This window comes from Lissotriton vulgaris, chromosome 9 (genome assembly GCF_964263255.1).
Source record: "Lissotriton vulgaris chromosome 9, aLisVul1.2, whole genome shotgun sequence".
Lineage (NCBI taxonomy): Eukaryota > Metazoa > Chordata > Amphibia > Caudata > Salamandridae > Lissotriton > Lissotriton vulgaris.
In genome coordinates this window covers 133,899,588-133,916,160 of record NC_141697.1, presented here as the reverse complement: position 1 = coordinate 133,916,160, position 16,573 = coordinate 133,899,588, and the positions used below count along the sequence as shown (strand labels likewise).

Below are 16,573 nucleotides of genomic sequence, written 5' to 3'. Positions count from 1 at the left end.
AAGGAGATTAGGACTGTTTTACCGAAGCTCTAGACCGGTTAAAAAAAAAGGTTTGTGAAACAACCACATATTGATTTAGAAATGTTTCACTTTTATACTTGGTATCAACCCGTTGATGAATCGGTTGATGCTTATGTGTCAACCTTAAGATCTTTAACTGAGATTGTGAATGTGGAGTACAGGCATATTAGAGACCAATTGATAATTCGATGTGCCAATAAGAAAATTCAAGAACAACTTTTGCGTAATTGGAATCCTACATTAAAAGAAACTAAAGAGCTAGCTAAGAGTGTTGAAAAATAATTTCTTTCTTTTAACACAATTAATATAGAAAAAGAGTCAGAAGGGGTAGCTGCTCTTGCAGTTAAGAAACTAATTTTGCAAAAAGGCTAACCAATGAAGCCTAACGTACCTAATGTTCTGTCAAAATATAATTAGTCTACTTATAAATCTATGTGCACTCAGTGTCGATCTAAATCTCATACATTGCAGTTCAAAAATTGTCCAGCGAAAGCTAGAGTGTTATAAATATAAACAAATTGGCCATTTTGGAAATGTTTGTCAAACTGGGATTAAAAGAGTATCAGCTATTCTTGAGGATAATATAGACACAGTAGCAGATAATGAGGATGAGGACGGAAATAAAGTGCTGTGTTTAAAAGAAAATGCTATTATTCAGAAAAAGGAAAGTGAAAACCAAGTTAGCAGTCAGGAGAAAGAAAGAGCCTTGTCTGAGAGGGAAAGAACTATTATCTCAGAAAAAGTACAAGTGGTCACCGATACCATGACTAATTTTGAAGAAGATAATGAACCGTATGTTCCTCCTTTATGTATCAGTGTCATTGACTGTAGGAGTTTAGAAGGAATGGCGGACTCAGGAACCCTATACACTATAATTTTAGATTCATTTTTTGTTAAAAATTGGAAGGACAAAGTTTTACAACCCAATGATATAGGAGTATTTGGTTTTGGAGGAAAATAAATTAATATCCTAGGATATATTACACACATTTCCTTCAAACATGAAACTATCATTGGCATGTTATATGTAGAGGTAGATAGTTTACAAGTTTCGGGATGGAAACATCAAGGTAGATTTCACATTAGGTTAAATCCAAATGCGAAAATACAAGTTTGTATGGCAGAAGAATGGTTATTAATGCAAGATAACATAACAGAAAAATAAGGCGTAAGTGTTTTTAGCCACATCGATGCTAGGCATTTTCCCCTGCTGTGCTGGGGAAAATCCAAAACAATGGTTTCATGACGAGCTCAGCTCGTCATCAGTGTACAAGCAGTACACTGCATGACGAGCTGAGCTCGTCATGAGTGTCGAAGGTGTTAGACAAATACAAAAATGTGTTTAAAAAAAAGAACTTGGGAAACTCAAAGGATTTTCTCATCAAATGCAACTCAAGAAAAATGCTGTAACGTACAAACATAAATTGAGACATGTCCCGTTATCGGTCAGACATGAACTGTAGTATATGATTAAAAGGTTGTGTGAAGAGGGTGTAATAGAACCGGTTGATGCCTCAGAATGGGGTTTTCCGACTATTTTAGAAAAAAAAAAGAAAAATGGAACGCTCAGAATGTGTGTGAATCTAAGGTCTGTTAACAAATAAATTGTGGTTGAGTGTCATCACTTGCCCAAGGTACAAGCATTATTAGCGAAACTGGATAGAGCTACGTTTTTTACTACAATAGATCAGACTGTTTTAACGGAAGAGCCAAGTCACATTACAACATTCATAACGCCAGAAGGTACCTTTAGGTATGTCAGGATGTCATTTGGTTTGCCATCCGCTGCGTTGATTTTCCAAAAATTGATGCATTGTCTGTTTGGAAACATTGATGGGGTGGTGACATTCCAAGATGATATCTTGATATATTCGGGCTCGGCTGACCAACATCGCGAGACTGTGGGTAAAGTTTTGACCACATTAAATGAAAGAGGGTTGACGGTTTGGCTGGATAATTGTACATTATTTTGCATCAAAAGTGGAATATTTAGTACACAGGATTAGGAGGTCAGGTATTGCTCAATAACAAGATTTGCTTGATTCCATTATAAAAAAAATGCCAGAGTCTCAAAATAAAGACCAGCTCAAATAATTTTTGGGGCTTTGCAAATATAATTCATGTTTTGTAAGAAAGTTTGCAAATAAGGTACTGCCTTTAAGATTACTTCTTTAAAAAGGAGTTAAATTCCAATGTGCGGCTTTTAACGCAGTCAAAGAAGCTATTATAGGTTGCAAATCTCTAACAGTGTTTTCTCAAACTGCGTCTAATGTGGTTACTGTTGATGCTAGTGCCACAGGATTAGGAGCTGTTTTGAGCCGGTTAAGAGGCAACATTGAAAATGTCATTGCCTTTGCTTCAAGACCGCTCATGGTCACCGAAAGTAAATACTCCACCATTGAAAGACAAGCTTTGAGTTGAGCGTGGGCAGTCGAGCATTTTACGATGCATCTCTGGGGCAACCTGTTTAAACTTAGAATGGATCATTAACCTTTGATATCTTTACTATCTAAGAATGGGACAGGAAAAGCATCATCTAGATTGATATGGTTGTTGGCAAAATTGTAGGAGTATAATTTTTCGGTAGTGTATATACCTGGAATGCAGAATGTTCAGGGAGATTACTTATTTAGATTGACTGAATGTTTTATCTGATGATGAGTTTAGTGCACATGAGGAGTATGTGGTGGCCACCGTAGATGTTGTATTGTCCATGGGATAGGTTATTTCTAAAGAAGAATGGATGGTAGGTATATCAGATGAGGAGTCCATGAAAGTATTAAAAAGTATATTACTAATCATGAATCAACAACTGACGGACTACTTACTAAACAACAAGCATTTGCAATGCAATAGGTCTCGCATTTTCAAATGTTTAAGCTATTAGCATTTCAAATGACAATGCCTTTTATTTGTGTTTTGGCTTTTTAAAAAAAAAACATTGTCATTTACATTGTCAATAGCTCAAACTTGTTAAATGTGAGACCTATTGCACTGCAAATGCTTGTTACATTTATTTTCCCCCACTGTTTGCAATCCTCAATTGACTCAGGTGAGAGTGTCAATCCTACACAGACAGTACTCAGTTCTATGGTAGGGTGTAAGGAACCACGTGATATTTAGAAAACTACAGATTAGTCTATTCAGTATCACAAAATTATTGCACAGTGACACTCTACAACTGAATGGGGATAAAAGTGATTGCATTATGTTCAGTCAGAAAGTCATATCATTAGTGCAAAACATGGTCCTGCCAGCCCTCCATGAGCTGCAACTCACCTCAGCCTGCAAAGTAAAAGCTATCTAGGCGTGATCTTCAATGCCGATATGCCATTCTCAGAAGTGGTCAGTGCTGTCCTACTTTGCTTTTTACAGCTATATTTATTGAAAATTATAATTTTCCATCTTTCTCAAACTACGGGCCCTTATATCAGTGTAGCAGTAAAGAACCGCCTGAACCTAGTTTATATTCTATAGCTAATAAATTAATTCACAAGCTTCTGATTACACAACATGCCACGGTGTAACGGACTTGTGGCTTGAAAATTAGAGATGGGGTGTGCCAGAAATCACTAACCTTGCTGTCCGTAACCTCATTGCATTCACAGTCAACCACCCACACAGTTACAATATGTAGGTTCACAGTAGAGACAGTGAAAGGGGAATGGGATGAGAAAGAAAAACAGACACACTGGACATCATCATTCTCCTTGGCATTAGCCACTATGGGTTGGACTAGATATCTAATGACAAGACCACAATTTAGACCATGTCTAGGACAGCATATCACCCATCTCTTCTTGTAGCTCTGATACAGGGTCGGAAGGTATCTAGATTACAGACTCTGTGCTAAAATGGGATTTTGGCAACTCTGGGGAAACAGGAACCCTAATAACATCTTTATTATAATCATTATACAACCTTAGCCTTAACCTCACTCTCCCTATAGGAGGGCTACTACTCTCTAATCGTGAGTTCTCCTCTTTGCTGTTGTGGTATGTACTCGAGATTCCCTTTGGCAAACAGTAATACAATAAACACTTATCAATCCTATGGAGTTCACAGTGAACACTAACTCCTTTCCTAAACATCACTAAGTGAATATTTAAATAGTCTTTTGAAAATAAGAAACATCCTTTTTATTGGTTCATGTAAAAGGATCCAATAATGCTTGACAGATAGTTCTATACTACTTCAGGAGAGTTCATAATTGTCAAGCAAATGGAAATATGTGACAATTGACTTATTGTCCATCCCTTACTTTCTTGGTGTCAGTTTGTATCTAGAAAATACCCAAACAGTATGCCGGGGTACTCTTACGTAATTTCTGTCATTTCATGTCACACTCTGTACACAATATGACAGATTATGCCACGTCACAAAACTGGAACTTTGGTGTGGTAAGAATCCTATTGTACGAGCACAGGAACAATGATAATGAGCAGAGCAAGAATAGCTGTTTGCCTAATTTATGATGTTATGCTTTTGAATTAGTGTAAAACGTGTCTTATCTAACAAAACAGATGCAAATATTTTGCCCTTCAATAACAGCTCAAAATCCCAAACCGGCATGTTGCATAATAATGCGTAATTTTGCATACCTTTTAAAGGCATTTTCATGATTTCAGCAAAGGAAAGTATGTGAGTTTGACCCAGGCGAACTATTGGGCAATGAAAAAGTTGCCTTCTTGTCAGCTGCAGCATAATCAGAGGATCTGCCCTGCGCCGCCTGGAAAGGCAAGTGGGGCCCGGCCTGCATGCGCCTGAGCCAAGCCGGCCTGCACTATCGGAGTGCTACCTCTCTGAGCTTTGCAGGCAGGCCGTGAGCTGCTGTGGCAGTGGGCAATTACCGCGGAGGCGGGCTGACCGGGCCTGGTCGCCCACCCCCAGCTCAGATTCCACAATCCAGCCATGACTCATCACAGACAGAAGATTTGTTCTGTTCGTTAAACTTTTTGCAGTGCTTTAAAGGGAAGCGCTGCAAAAAGTATAAAGATCAGAAGAAATCTGCAGTGGAGGGGAGTCGCTGGGCCCCATACCAGGCAAGATTACTTTCCCTTGCTCACCTCTCTGAGCCTCTCCACTTCCAGACAAGCGGCACCACCAGGGCAGCGGGCGGGGGCTCGCGTTTCAGACCGGACCAGCACAACTCTGCCTGCCTGGCTGCTTCGGACATATGACACTCACCGGCTGCAGCAGAAGACAGGACGAGGCTAGTAGTACCCAGTCTCGTTTAATTATCGTAGCACGGCGGCCGCACCTGGAGTCAGTACTACTTCAATTAAGTCACGCGCACTTTGAATTATAATGCACATGACTGTGGCACCAGCCCCGCCCCCACCACCCTAACAAGCACCACCTCTCCCCTACCTGCTCCACCGCCGAGGAAACAGGATACTGAATCCCGCCCCTCCAGGACTCCCTGACCTGCCTCATGGTTGCCAAGGCAATATTTCTGAAAATATTGTCGTGCTACCGTAAGGCAGGTCATGGAGTCCTCGAGAGGCGGGATCCAGAGCAGACAAATCTGCTAAACAGGAGCTTTTTCCAATGGCAGGCCTCCGTTTCGGGAGGCCTGCCAATGGAAAAAGGGGGCGTGGTTTCACGCAGTACTGAAATTCTCCTGTTCACAATAGGTCTTTGCCTGCAACAGGGCAATGCCCTGCAATGCATGTTTCGACCTAATAATCATCTTGATGAGACACAGTTTGGTTTCAGAACAGAATACAGCACTAAATCAGCTTTAATTAAAGCTACAGATGAAATCGGAGCGACTTTGGACTCAGGGGGAGCAGCCGCCTTGATTTTACTTGATTCTTTCCGCGGCGTTTGACACAGTCAACCATGATCTTTTGTTAAATCGTTGCCATTTCAGATAAATCACTCACACTACTCTCATCCTTTCTGTCTGGCAGAACACAATCAGTAGCCTTGGGAAGCTATGAATCTCTCCCTTTCGTCCTCCCCTACGGAGTCCCTCAGGGATCATCCTTAAGCCCCACATTATTCAACATTTATGTATCGGAACTGCCTAAACTCATAAGAACCTTCGGCCTGGCAGTGATATCTTACGCAAACGATACACAAATGGTCTTCTCTTTATCAAATAATTCCAGACCACAAATGCAAAATGTCAAGGATTGCATGCTCGCAGTCAGTTCATGGATGAACTCTCATTGTCTGAAATTAAACTCAGACAAAACAGAAGTTATCACATTTGGCAATTTCCTACCTAATTGGTCACAGAGCTGGTGGCCGGATGAACTGGGATCGGCTCTGATTCCTTCACCAAAGCTAAGAACCTTGGCGTGAATATTGATGATAAACTGAATTTTAAAAACAATCAAAAAAGTACTCCCATTTATCCCCATCGACAGCACAAAAACAGGGATCTCTTCTCTGATCCTGGCTAAGTTAGACTACCGCAACAGTCTTTACATCAGTCTACCTGGGAAACAACTCAATAAATTGCAGATGACTCAAAATGCAGCGACGCATCTTCTGTTGGGTATTCCTAAGCATTCATCTGTCAGAAATCATCTGCATAAACTGCATTGGCTCCCAGTTAGGAACCATATTATTTTTAAATCTCTGGATTACCTACAGAGCACTCCAGAATAATGGCTCCATTTTTTTGGGGCACCTGTTCTACTGGTACACTCCAAAAAGGCATCTACGCTCTGAAGGAGCCAAACCGATAGCAACTCTGAGAGTCTTTAAGGTCACATGGGGTGGCAGTAGCTTTAGGGCAGCTGCCCCCAAACTCTGGAACGAACTCTCACTTGCATTCAGGAAGGCCTTGAAAACATGGCTATTTGATAAATAGTCATCTTGATCTTTACAGAAACTGGCATAGTCCACAAACCAGCGCCAAGACAACCCCGGGTAATTGTGCGCTTAACAAATGTATTAATATAACATAACTAATGGCTAGCCGCTAGAGAAACATTTATCCAAAGATGTGTCTGTTTATTGGAAACTCAGACATGAACTATCTGTGGCAAATGATGTTGTACTGAGAGGTTAAGTTTTTGTTCCTCCTGTTGGAATTAAGAGGAAGCTGATGTTGATTGCCCATTTGGGACATTTAGGACAAACCAATACCATAAAAAAGAAAGGGAGCAATTCTGGTGCCATACATGGATCATGATATTTGTTGTTTTGTAAAAGAGTGTTCAATATGTGCAAACTCTGATAAAGTTCTCAAGACAACAGATTGCACGTTAGTTCTTCTATCCCAAAAAAGCCATGGAAAAAGTTTAACTATCGATTTGTGGGGCCTTATGAAAGGATTGTAATGGCAAAATCTACATTCTTGTGGATAGATTATTTTTTTTAATGGGTGGAAATAAAATGGATGTCGCGAGTTGATTCAGACACCATTATTGAAATTTTACAAGATGTTCAGGAGGTTTACCCGAGTCTTTAGTATCTGACAATGGCACACAATTCACTCTAAGTGTATTTACTTCATTTGTTAAGAAAGGCAATATCCAACATGTGAAGACAGCATTGTATTCACCAAACGTGAATGGATAAGTCGAAAAGTTCAAAACAACTTTGGTTGAAGGTATTCAATTGGCCATAAAAGCACGCATGAATGTTAAAAAAAAAAAAAACACATGGTTGTATCATTGCTCACCATACAACAAAATATTCACTGTTTCTTTTATTAAAAAGAAAGAATCCTACACAAAAATTGGATCCAAGTTGGTTGAAGCCCGAAGAAGATATGAGTGACCTAAAGAAAAAAAGTATATAGGGTGGTTGATGAAAATTGTTTGGCAAAGGAAAAGGACATTGTAGGTGAAGAGTTGATAGACAAAATGGATTAAAAGTAGGTGATACTGTTAAAATCAAGTTACCAATACATGTTAAGAAAGGTTATTCCAAGTTTTCTGGTGTATTGAGAGTGTTGAAAGTGGGTAAATACATTGGCGTATTTAAGCAATGGTTCATGGTGGGGTTTGTCCAGGTTGGCCAAGGTGAATATCTCTACACAAGAGAAATTTTATAATTGTAGTGCTCCTGACATGGTCAGTGACACTGGAGGTTAAAAAAGTAGGGACTGCAAACTGTATGATTGAGGACTCTTTACATAGTCTTAAACTGCAAGCAAGACAAATCTTTACCTAAAAGATTTGATAATTTTATATTGTATTGAGATCACAAGTTATTATCACGCTAGCAAGCAACTTTCGTTGCTCGTAGTTTAGGTCAATCATTCTTATACATTTTAATCATGTATTTATAGGTTTAGATGGTATTTTATTATAAAGGCGGGAGGTGTGTAGTATTGTACTTACAATATGTCATGTTGAGCATTCTGCATTCTTTTGAGTTTGTGCATTGTAAAGCACAACCTGGCTTATCAACCATCTTATTTGTATCGAGCTGCTTTCATATAACTGGAGTTCAACATTCTAAAGCAGTTGCTTGAAGGTCTGTTAACTATGTGGATTTTCCAATAAAACTTCTTCTAAATTTAACATTTGTAGGAAGTTTTAACTAAAACACTTACTTTTCAATCAATACAAGATTTGTGTCCAGTAGTGTAGACTGGCTGAAGCAGATTTGTTCATTCCTACGCAGGTGAGGTTGAATGGTCAGAACACCAAATAAGGTTGCTCAGTATACATCGGATAAAAAGGTGGTCAAGTGCGTCCTGCAAAACAATAACAAACAAAAAAAGCAGTCCTGGGTTATGGTTGAGAACTGATTAACGAGGAGGACAGTATCAAAAGCAAGATGCCTGCATTTTATGTATGGAAGAACGCAAGACACTCAAGAGTTGTAGCATAGACAATGGGAGAGAGGAGTATTGAAAACAAAGTAAATAGTAGTGATGTGACAAGCTGTAGTATATGGTCTGAAATAAAATAAAATGGAGAAGACCAATCTGGTGACTACACAACTCTTAGATTTTTTTTGGTTAAATGTCTATTCAGCGCCATAGTCCTAGTAGCCAATTAGAGGTCTCTATGATTGGGGGATAGTAGAGGTGGGAACCCACCTTGTACAAACACTTCTAATAGGTCCTAACACAAAAGTGGTTAATAGATTGTGCACATAAATGAGGAAAAGGGAAGGTAAGTAGTTAGCTTGGGTTAAAGAAAGTTTTTAGGTCTCACATACAGACATCTGTCTGCTGTCTAAATACCTCTTGTGGACCAAGACTTAGTCAGGTTTGGGCCAGTCCCTAGCTCACTTTTGGATGGCTTTCTTGTCAGTCATTTGCTTGCTTCTTAATAGATGGCTTTCCTTGCTCTTGTTTATTCCTCACGTTGAGTACAGCTTTGTTACAATTATTTTAATTTGGCAAATTATAGCCTTCATAAGTTCATATTCAAGAAAGTACTTTTTAATTTTTCATTCACCACCACAAGAATACATATGCTTTCTTGATCTCTCTCTAGTGTGCTGCTTTGCCCTCCAATACCTGGCCCCTGTGCTCTACGTGTTGCTCCGCACAACTCCCAGGTGTTTGGCAAAAATATACCTGCTGCTTTACTTTTACATGAGTATGATTAAAGAGCCTCAAAGAGTTGAATGTATCTCCTGTATTTCACATATTGCATGAAAGTGTGGGCCTTGGCACTCAAAGGCGTTTATGGTACTGGGGGAATAGCTCACTGCTGACCTCTCTCAGCTAGTATTTAAAGCACTGGGTGTACTTAGCAAGACTGAAGAGGAGAGTTCCATTCTCAGAGGTCCATGGGCTACTGCAGAAGACTAAATGTCTGGAACGTTTCATTTATTTCAGAGTCCTGTAATAGATTAAATAGGCCCTGGCAAGTGTTTTCCTTAAAATACTGAAAATGTATCTTTTTTTTAATTTCGTTCACGGTTTCCAGAATTAAAAATATTTAAAAAATAAGCCATTATAAAGACTGAAAATATTAAGAGTGAGAAATAAATCAGTGTTGAAAGTTAAAAAAAGAAAGAAGACAAATCAGTGATCAATGATTCTTAACCTTTTGACTTCTGTGGACCCCCCACGTAATCGTTACTGGAACGCCTACTAAATCATTATTAGAGCCTGGGGAACCCTACTGAATGATAATTGGAATCCAGTGACCCCAACTGAGTCATTACTGGAAACAGAGGATACTGAACTAAGCATTTTCAATTATTTGAACTGCAAAACAATACACACAAAAATGCAGAAACAAGAATTCATCAAACAAATACACAAATAAAGAAATATTTTAATTAATTAATAAATAAATGTGAAAATAATTACATTTAAATAGGAAGGTTGTAGCTTTTACAAAGTTTATTGGGACCAATCATCATCCATACTGAATTCTGTTCGATGCACATGCACTAACTACTTCCATTAATCAATTTTAGGATACTAACAATTTTTAGCTATCAATTTCAAGTTCCTACACAATTACAGGGATGTTTTCAATTTTTAATTTGTACATTTTGCTTTTTTGTTTATATACACTCTAGTAATCTAATAGTATTATTTAATGTTAGAAACAGTCATGGAAAATGCCTCCCCGTAATCCCCCACCACCCAAAAAAGTTAACTACTGCCATCGATAAAGGGCGTTAACCTGGTTTGATTCAAAACATTTGTAAATGTAATTCTTCTAGAAATTTTGAAGGAAACCAGTTGTAGCTAATATGCTCATTAAAAGCTACTCACCATCATCATGTGTAGCCACATACAGTCATGGACTATGAGTAGCGCAGGACTGCACTGGACTACACAACATGGGTTAGGATAAATGGTCTTGGGGATGAAGCTAGAGCGATGGCAACCATATCCATTGAGAAAGCTAGAAATGCATTACTAATAGGACACCAACTGCTGGTGGGGTAAACTAGACATGTCACAATTCTGTATATTCAGTGGATGAAGCGCGTCTAGGAGTGTTTAAGATTAAGTGCACTTTGTAAGTCTTCCCAGTCAAGTCAAGCCTGACTTGAGTCTTCCAAGCCAGTCAACAATACTCATGGTTTAACTAAATACCCAACACATCTGGTTAAGTGTACACAGCTTTACAAGAAATACGGAATTTCACGTTTTAACCCTATAGCGCATTACTACCCAGAGACACTACTGGCTGATAATAGTAGCATGGAAAACGTCTAAATAAAGGATAAGATTCTCCCTATAGCCCTCTCCGCACCTTCCCATCCAATGTCACAGATTCCTGTCACTGACCACACTGTGTTATTATTAACATACCACAGAAGAGAGCATCACTCTACTACCTTCGCTGTTAAAAAATGACTTTCAGTGCAGTCTTCACAATGTTACTAATAAGGCCCGAGCGATCTTGCTATTAAGCCGGCTTAATTCAAGCAAATTCTAGCACCAGGGCCTGCTTAAGAGCAGTGGGACCGGTGCGGCTGCACTGGGCGCCACCTCAGGAGTGGCACTGTGTTTAGCAATAACTTTTGATTGGTGAGACGAGGGGCACTTTGCCCGGTGGTAGTGAGAGAATCCGGTGGCGGCAGTCATGGGGTGTAGGGCGCCAAAAATGATTGTCGCACCATGCGCCACGTGCGCTAAAGTCGGCCCCGTCCAGCACTTTGCTGTTTAAATGTGGTGGTACTGGAGCAACATCACCAAAAAGAACACAAGTGGCTCTTGTTCGTGGCACTTGTGTTTTTGGCGTGTTTTTTTTGTTATTTTCTTTTACCGCGAAGTGTGTCGTTCTGTCAAGTTCGGTCGCAAAGATGTACCTAGTTGTTAGATTGAAGAATGACACTCCAGATAGGTTGAAATAGTTTAATCCTCAGTGAGCAGGTACACAGCCAGACAGGTAGCAGAACAGTCTTCAACTGAATTACCCAGAATACATATGACATATGTAGAACACAGTGACAGTGTTCCATAGAACATGAAATGAACACAATTAAAGAGAAATTACATAATACACAACATAACACTAGTCTTTTAAAAAAATCAATGCTCAAAATACCAGATTTGTGTTTAGCATAATTTTTTTGCAACATTTTGCGGGATTTTACACATTAATTTCGCACATTTGCCAGATCCGACTCCACGTCCCCAAGTTCGCTGTGCTCCAGTTTTCGCAAACTAATGCACACAAGGTTGCTATAGTCCTTGCTCGGTTCTTTTAAACCATTCGAACTAAACACCTCATATCTATGAATTTAAAAGAAAGCCTGGGACGGACTCAGCGCGGACTCAGCGCACACTCGGCGACACGTGGAGCTTAATTCGGGCCCGTACTGAATTGCTCCCCCATGACAGGGAAAGTACCAGGAAGAATGCATTACTACAAACAGGAGAGTACCCACACTTGTCGGTACGATACATCTATGGAATACACTAGTCAATCAATCAATCAGTGGCATGGGGCCCGTAGTTAACATCAAAAACCTTCAAGCTGAACGACAGCTGTACAGATAACCTGCTATTTAACACGAACACGGACGTACGTCAAGTAGCTCAACTAGTGCAGTGAGGGCGCTCGCTAAGTACTGGAGGGTTCGGTAAGTTTACGCAAGCACTGAAGAAAGGCCGGACAAATTTGCATTTGCGGCATGAACAGCTGCGCCAGACAGCAACGAGACAGGCAGGCACTCAGCCGTCGACAGCTCAGCAGAGCAATGATGGATCACCTGCGCGCGGAGAGGCTTCATTACAGCGAGCTAGTGCAATCTAATGGACTCCCTCTCCTCATTGTGCGGTGCGGTGCCTTCAGTGGAAGAATCCTGCTGCCTGCCAGCCCCCGCCGCTCCCCTCCCCCGACACTGCGGAACATTTCTCAGGCAGGCAGGAGCCGGCGCAGGTTTCTAATTATCTTTTTGCAGGGGCATTTCCTCCCCTCCCTGCAGTGTTTCTGCATGCATCCAGTTTGTAGACGAGGCCACGCTTGATCTTGCAATAACCTTCAGAATTCGAACACTCATTCTTTACCTAATAATCTTTGGTGTTGGACCAAAAAAAGCAGTTTCAAAGTCACAGAAATAGCGCGTTTCCTGTGGGCTTCAATTATTTCAATATCTTCCTCGGTTCATACGGAGGAAATCTGTTAAGAGCAAAGCAGCCGTTTTCTAACCCGCCAGGTAGGCTGAAGGTGCCACGCGTGACCTTGAGCTACTTGGCAGCTGCGGACGACTTGGATGTTCCACGTGGAATATTTGTAGATGAGTCGCGCTGGTCAAAAGTTGACTCCAATTGTTCACTTTCAAACAATCTATGATGCAAGGCCAATGTGTTCATTGCTTGCTTTTACGCTACCACAAATTAGACTGGAGCCATCCATGTAAATGTCTGCTCTTTGCTCAGAGCAAGTATCATCCAATCTATAATCAAGTGGCGCTCCTGAGTCTACAGAAGGTGAGAGGAGAATGTGCTCCAAGTGTCCTATATACACAATCTACCTTCAACTAGTGGACAGTGAAATTCTTAAGCATTTGCATCTCTGGTTCGTACGGTATGTCTTAGTGGCGTTATGCATCTCATTTGGCAGTTGGACACCTTACAAAACCGTAGGGAAAGGCCTTTCTAGCAGAAGAAACATCAAGTCAAACTAGTTACTGTGGCAAACCACTAGAAGAATGCAGAAGTGCTGCAACATACCTCACACTGCGGAGCAAACAAATTAAAAGGTAACTTACTTTCAGTATGTTAGCAACCTTTGAAACATGCATAAGGACTTCATTAAAAGTGGCAGGATGTAAAACAAACTGCACCTTTTTAAAATCAGAACTTAAAGGTGAGAGAAGTGTATTTCACTTGCATATATCTACGTACAACCCCTGATATGGCATTTAAGTGTTTTACAACAGGTAGCAGCAAGTTGCAAGACCCCAAGGTTAATGGATATCCAGTAATTACGAGTATTAATCTTGTGCTCTTAAGGAAACCAATCCATATGTTTTCTCCAGTTTCTCTGTCAGGGGTAAAGGAGTTAAGCGTGATCATTCAAATAACTGCTGGGATGAACACTCATTCCAGAGGAGATAACGTACTGTTGGGTTGCAGGGATATGGTTGCAAGGGTGAAAGAAAGAGGTTGTGATCTATGAGGCGAGGGAGGAGAAATTGCAGAAATACAATCGAGAGTAAGACAGACAACCAAACGACTGATAGGAGTGTAAAGTGTGCCGAGGGTGAGGATATAGTTATTTAATAGAAGGAAAGGATGGGGAAATAATCAAAAGCTTTAACTTAGTCCATTTTTCGTGCACGGTTTTAGGAATTTAGTGCGGGAGGCTTTTTGAAATTTCATGCAGTTTGAAGATATTAAACTGTAGCAAAACATTTAAATTTCGGCTCGCATACTGTACGTATCTCTTACCACCCGCGGATGTGGTACCCAAGCACCAATCCAAAAACAGATTGCATGATCCACCAAGTAATTAACACTGTGGTATTGGTTGCATATGTAGTGTTGTGCGCATGGTATGTATCGTGTGTGTGTTAGCGCGTGTTTGACACCATACAGACAAATGCCTGCCCTGCAACAAAAACTTAAATATAAACTTGCACAAGGCACTTAATTAGGCATGCAAGGTAAGGAATGAAAAATAATGTCTTACTGAATAAATATTATAAGGTGGATAGGTATTGTCTGCTAGATGTCAAAGAAAAAGCACGCAAATGGGGCAGATGGCATGCATTTTAAACATAGCCACCTTACAAAATATAGATATGTTAAATGTCTCAAATGAAGGGCACAAAGGCCCCTTCGCCAAATAATGAAGTCACAAAAAAGCAGAACAGGAAATAGAGGTAAAGAAAATTCTCTCCATCAATAGTCATGTAAAAACACTATTTATACACTTTATATGGTTCATTATATTAAAAATGTTGTCTAGACTTAAGCTTGCAACAAATAAACAAAATATCCCCACTCTGTGGAAAATGGTCACAAAAATATGGTATACTGGGTATATGAGCGCAGTCTTTAAGGCAAGTGTCCGCCATTTGTAATTACATTTTGGTGGGTCTTTCCGTCCATGTTCGCTTACCAATGCCTTTCTAATTTAATTACACACCACTATGAAGATACTTCACTGGCCTCGTGTTATTAGATTAAAGTAGGGACAAACAATACGCAGCAATGTCTTTCAAAGAACGAAAAGAGTGGCCAATTTCACATAAAGTAGCACGAGTTGCCCTGGCTGTTTAGATGGCGAACTTTAGCGCATTGGACAGTCACACATGCGTACATGTACATTCAAGCTACAACCCAAGTCTAATGAACATCTTTTTGTTGCACTTGTTCTCCCCCCCCCCATCATATGTTTTATACAGACGAGGACACAGCAGAACCAACCAAGATAACACAGCGTGCCAATTGAAAGCTAGGACTTGCAAATAAAGTACGTAGCCTTACCACCTTCCCCCCATGATAGATAAAAACAGTCGACGAGACTCACCTATAACTGAGTCTGCTTCTTGGAAAGCGGGGGAAGAGGCGACCCTTTGATACCGACTGCAGCAGTTTTGTCCGTAAGGGGCAGATCCCACTTTCCTTTCCATGGCTATTACAAGCTGGAACAACCAGATTTAAAGTTGTGTTCTTTAAACGAGGCTAAACATGCCGAATTCGGCGTTTTACATATCAAAATATGCATGTACCGGTAATTATGGGGCCACTCTCTCCCTCTGGGTAAATTTGGGCAGGTTATAGATGCCAATTTTTACCTAAAATAAATTGCAGATTATCAGGTAAATTACCACAAAACGTGTAATTCCGATCCCTGCGCAAATTGCGCAGGGATCGGAAAAGAAAGTGTCACTCGAAACAAGGAAAGCAGATCCAAAATACGATCACCAACCATCCGCTACTTAGGCGAACCAACCATGTATTTATTCACTCGTTACAGCTAATCTTCAACGGATGTCATTTGTCCGTCATTTTAACACTTCCGGGTCACGTTTAACAGCAAATCTCAAAGCTCAACGTATTCCAGTAGTCGCCTGGGAGTGGGCGGTACTACCAATGTATAAAGTCATCTAGCATTGGAGTATTAGGAGCACCACAGCCAATCCTAGTGCGTCGCACAGAATTCCTACGTGCTGATTGGCTTCTGAGTCCGAACCTGTTGTCTGAGTCCGAACGTGTTGTCTGCGTCCACCCTTCCTGGAGTGACTGGGGCTAACTAAGGTTTAGCTGGAATCTCAGCTGATCCGAGTTAATTAGTTAATTTACCCGTTTGTGATTGTGTGTTTCCGGGTGTACAGTTCAAGTTTCACTAATGCCGCGCTGCAGGTGCCTACTTAACAACTCTCAACCGGGCATGTCCCTTACGCCTTTTTTGTGTGGCTCAAGCGGAGCGTGAGAGCCTTGCATCGGGTGCCCATAGCTGCCAAGATTTCAGATTGTTATGTGTGACATTTTAATAATTTTAGAGTAATTATGAGTGACATTTGAATGATTATGAGTGACACTGTCTCGTGAGCCAAATTAAGCAATGAAGAGGGGAACAATAATATCAGAAATTGCACACATTTGAGGAACGAGAAACTAAGTTAACTGCTGCAAAAGTAAGAAATATAAATGACTTCCATTGATCAGACTCGATCTAAAATTGCAGAAATTAGATAAAGC

General features: G+C 40.4%; 1 long non-coding RNA gene across 2 annotated transcripts in view; it reads right to left on the bottom strand.

Annotated features, from left to right (window-relative positions):
- The window catches only part of LOC147689719 (uncharacterized), a 176,427-nt gene extending 160,535 nt beyond the window's left edge, over positions 1-15,892 (bottom strand). The window contains exons 1-3 of one of the 2 annotated variants that reach the window (XR_015299892.1): positions 15,399-15,867; positions 8,543-8,686; positions 1,769-1,920 (exon numbers count right to left, since the gene is read on the bottom strand). This is a non-coding gene — a long non-coding RNA (uncharacterized LOC147689719). Of the gene's footprint in view, positions 1-1,768; positions 1,921-8,542; positions 8,687-15,398 lie in introns of both variants that reach the window. The other variant, XR_015299893.1, reaches the window with a different exon arrangement.
- Positions 15,893-16,573: the final 681 nt, after the last annotated feature.